At 46.8% G+C, this 4,670-nt stretch overlaps 1 protein-coding gene across 1 annotated transcript in view; it reads left to right on the top strand.

The window, feature by feature from the left end:
- Positions 1 to 3,666: 3,666 nt before the first annotated feature.
- MPPED1 (metallophosphoesterase domain containing 1) overlaps positions 3,667 to 4,670 on the top strand; it is a 70,205-nt gene continuing 69,201 nt past the window's right edge. Inside the window, exon 1 of the mRNA XM_007453932.1 lies at positions 3,667 to 3,926. The gene's annotated coding sequence lies outside the window, so the exon portion shown is untranslated. The remainder of the gene's footprint in view (positions 3,927 to 4,670) is intronic.

The raw sequence follows: 4,670 nt of genomic DNA, 5'->3' as shown, positions 1-4,670 counted from the left end.
CCAGGAGTCTGTGGCAGGCCACAGCTTTGGCCACCGTGTCTTCCATCCCCTCCCCTCCCATCCCCTCTCCAGGGGCCGGGAGGCTGGAGGTGGGATCAGGTGGCCCCACCCTGGAACTGGCCCCCAAGGCCGCTGGGCCGAGCTCTCTGGTAAGTCTTTGCCTAGTGATGGGTCAGAGCCTCTCCCAGCTCCCCTTGGGGGCTTGGTTGCCTCTCCCTCCCCATTTCCAAGGCCCCTATTGAACGGCCCAGAGGAGAGCTTGTTAAGTGGCAAACAATTATGAAATTAAACCGGTGAACAAAAGTGGGCTGGTTGCTGGAGGGCGAGCTGGCCCCACAGGACTTGAATGGTGGTGGGAGGCTTGTGAGCCGGGACCAGCCATGCTGGGGACCCAAGCAGACACTACCATCGTCAATACCCTACCTGGTATTTGGAAAAAAAAAATTAAACCAACTTCATGAATAATTTGTCACATTGGCTAAAATGCTCTGGGGGATGTCTCAGAGGCCACCGGCTGACTGCCACATTCAAGTTGGAAGCCGGGCCTCCATCCACGCGAGCCAACGCACTAAGAGACCATTTGGGGAGGGGGTGTTGGATTTGGCTGGGCCGAGGCAGGCCTCTGGTGGTGGGGAGCACACCGGGGCTGTAGAGCCAGCGGGGGGTGCTCGGGAGGCATTCTGGAGCCAGGCACAGTGTAACTCGGGGACTGCGGTGTGGCAGCCATGCATAATAAACTGCGCTTCATGACGCCCAGCTCCCTGCAAATTGGCTTTCCAAGTGGCAGCCCCACAGCACTTGTAAAATCTTTTTCCTTAAGATGGGTTTCTGCGAAATGGTTACATCTATTTGAGTGCTCACTCCGTGGACGTGCATTAATTGGCTGATGGCTAGTCAAAAGGCGATAATCCGGTCACAGTGGTTTAATCGTGTATTCAGAAGTGGTTCAACGTGGGGCAGCCTTCCTATTTGTTTCTTAGTCCTAGGAATTTCCGAAGACCTGGATTGAGGTAGATCCCTATGATGTTGATGTGGGTAGGCTCAGAGTGTCACCTACATATGGGATGTTGTATCTTCGATGCAGTTGCTGTGGGAACACTTAAAATCATTCATATACACCCCAACCCTGTGGGCTGTGTTTATGGACGGATAGAGTAGGTCTAAGTTTAGGTGAGAGACTGGGGCTTTAGGATCTTTCTGTTAGCGCCCAAACCGTGTCAGGGATACACAGACACATAAAGTAGCCATTCAAGAAAAGCCTGCTTTTTAAAAATTTCCCAGTCCACTATTAAACCTTCATCAGATGAAAGTAATTTAAGTTCATTTGTTTTCCCTTGAACTTGCTACATTCCCTTATAGGCATTCACCTAACACAGGACACATCTCTCTGCCCTTGTCTGAGGAACTAAGGATGGTAGCAGGATTTCACTAAAGGGTAGCACTCAAGGAGAAAAATCAGCATTCTGGGTGCGGGTTCTGGACTAGTGGAAAAAAGAAAACCTTCCCCAAAGTGCAATCATCTTTTAAACCTATCAAAATAATTTCATTTCCCCAATTTCAGGCCTGTGAACTGATCACGAATAGCAGGGCAGAGGAAATTAATCATCCAGGCAAAGACTTTTAACAAGTAAATATTATGCACAGAAAAACATGCAATTAGTGGAGGTTAGTTAATGCCTTTCAAGTTTCGGCGGTGCACTGCAGTAAGGGTGGAATTTCTGCATTATCCCTCAATTGTCTGTCAAAATCTTTAATGTGACAATGTGACATGTCTCTCCCATTGCCCCTCCCTCGCCAGGAACAGAAAAAGGATCTTTTCAAGCATCCCCCCTTTCCATTCTTCTCTCTGAGATCTCTCCGTTCAGCAAATTGGTACCTTTGTCTGCCTGCACCTCTGGAGCGAGGGACCCTGGGGAAAGGGACTCCCCAGGTGCAGAAGCCCTGGAATGAGTTCTCAGGCTTGTTCTGTGCCCACCGATCACACAGTTAATGTCATCGCAGATGTGAGACAGGCTGCTTGTGGGGTCTTCCTTCTGGCCAAACTTCTCACCCTCTAGGATCAGATATGTGAAACACTTGGGGGGCAGGGAGGAGATGGGGCGAAGGGAAGAACCATCTAGACTATGCTGGGTCACCCTGAAAGCAATTCCCTGCAGCCGTGTTTCCTGGGGTGTGGATGTCCCCACGGAATGAGACCGGCAGCTAGCGTCCTCTCCAAACTGCCCCTGACATTGTGTGACTCGAGTCTGAAGAAGTGACAAAAATGTAAAAAGCAAAAGCAACCCTAAGGGAGAAAAGAAATGCTTCACTTTATTTTGATTTCCACCCCCCACCCCCCCGCTAAGGAGACAAGACTTAGTTATGTTTTATTTCCATTTAAAATATCTGTGGCCAACGAGGGCAGCCCAATCCCATGAAAAATAAATAAATCTTAGCAATTTGGGATTATATGTTTTAATTTTGGACTCAGATAGTGGCTTGAGATGTTCTTTGGTCTTTCCACACCTTTCTGTGAATTACCATTTGGCAGAGTTTTCTTGGACGTGAACTTGGCCAGCTTGATGTCAGACTCTGCTCGTACGTCAGTAGATGCAGCTGCCCCCCAAAAAAGTCTCCTCTCTGGTTGATTGTGAGATGCGTTGAGTTCAGACTCAAGGATGGAGTAGGTGCCTCTCTCCACCACCCCAACCAGCCCCAAACCCTGAAAGTTTTCTTCTACTGCATGACTTCACATTTCCATCCCCTCCTTCCAAGAAGGATTGGAGGCTCAGCGTTGATACACATGAAAAGACTTTTGGCATCGCGCATGCTAATTTCATCACTTTAAGGGGAAAATGATGCCTCTGCCTCCCGTTTCCCCTTCATTTCATGCTTTTGCATTTTCCGACAGTACCGCAGCCTGCAAGGCTGCAAAATATATTGCACTGGCTACCTGAGAAGTGTGAGCTCATCCCTGCACCCTGCCTTTCCCCCTTCACAGCGAAGTGCTTTTGGCATTGCAATGCTCATGGAAAAGGCAAACGTTCCCTCCCCCACCCTAGGCTCCCTGCACAAAGGGGTGTGTGTGTGCCGGGGTGGGGGTGTGGGGGTGGGGGTGGGGGGGTTGTGGAGAATGGAGTTTTGCTTTTCGTAAGTTTGTCATTCAGACACATTAGTTAATTGATCATACTTTGGAGATTTAATCCTTAATTGCAAATTCCCGCATGATCACAAAAAATGCACTTAAACTGATCATAAAAATGGCAAAACCCCAATCTCAGACTTAAGTGTAGAATTACCATAGTGCCGATTTGATTATGCTTCAGTGACATCTGTTTAATAGATTTCCATGAGAACTGTAAATCCACATTCACTTTCTTTGCAAATTGTAACTGAACGCTGAGCACCCCAGACCCCCTTGCCTCTCCCCCTCCCCAACCATGTGCATCCCACACCTCCATTAATGTTGAGTGTTACTTGACGCGTACATGGGAAAGGGATGCAGAATCCTGATTTTTTTTCACATGTAACTCGTATTTCCTTTTGCGTGTGGGTATGTGTGCGTGCTTGTTTGAAACGGATCCGAGCAGCTTCCCATCTCAACTCCACAGATACGCGACTCTCCAAATGCTTTATTTCGAAAACTAGGACATAGCACTTTGCAGAAGAAAAATCAGTCCATTCACCATTATTTATGTGATTGCTGATCTGCTAGATGGATATAGAAAGCACCAAGAATTATAATAATTTATGGAGCAGAGCACTGCTTTACAAACGTATTTCTCAGCCCAAGCTTTGAGGGTTTCTTTGCTTCTCGGGCCTCGTTCGGTGCTCCGGGAATGGAGAATACTGAGAATTTGAAGACCAGCGGGGTGAACTGACTACATTCATATCTAAAATTAAAGGAATAAGTGAGCAGCTATTTGTGGCAGACAGGACATGATCCAGTAAGTAGCATTCTTCATCATTCTGAAATAAAAGTACATAATTGGCAAATGAAGTGGCAGCGACTGCTTGGGGGGGGTAGGCGGCGAGGAATTAGAAAGTGTAATTTAAAATCATGTAGTCATAATTCAAAATGGGCCCAGCTAAAAGGTTTTAAAGTGGTATTGCTTTAAAGTCACTCGTGGTTGATCCTTTTTCAAGGAATATGGTCTAATTTTCACAATATTTGTGGATTCCTTCATCGACTTAGCCCATCAGCTTATTCAGCGTGGCTGCTAATACCAGCTGCAGGCCAGTATTTTTTTTTTTCTCCCTTGGAAACCCACAGTTGATAAAGAAGGAGGTCAAACATAAGGGCTGTCATTTCAGACACATGGGGGGATAGGGTCTGATTTTTTTTCCTCCTGGGCTGTTTGTTCTTTTTCCTTTCCTTTGAGTTCCTATGTTTTTTTTCATTTTTTTGTTTTTTTTACCCTTTCTGACATTTTCAACTACTGACTAATCAATTGCATATTTTCAGGCATGAGCAAAACAACGGGGGGAAAAAAAAACCAGTTTAAAAGTGACTTTTGAGCTCGTGTGGAAGCATGGTCTGTAAAAGAATCATTCCCAAATCCCCACACCTTGGCACTTTTCTGTTAAATATGATTTCTCCTGCATTTTGCTTTGGCGGCAGCGGGGGGGGGGGGGGACAACTTTGGGGTTAGTGGGGGCGGGGGTTTTTTTTCAACATTTTTGCGCCTTGC

This window comes from Lipotes vexillifer, unplaced genomic scaffold (assembly GCF_000442215.2).
Source record: "Lipotes vexillifer unplaced genomic scaffold, Lipotes_vexillifer_v1.1 scaffold382, whole genome shotgun sequence".
NCBI classification, from domain to species: domain Eukaryota; kingdom Metazoa; phylum Chordata; class Mammalia; order Artiodactyla; family Lipotidae; genus Lipotes; species Lipotes vexillifer.
Note: the sequence above shows the minus strand (reverse complement) of the source record. Positions and strands in the feature narration are given on the sequence as shown.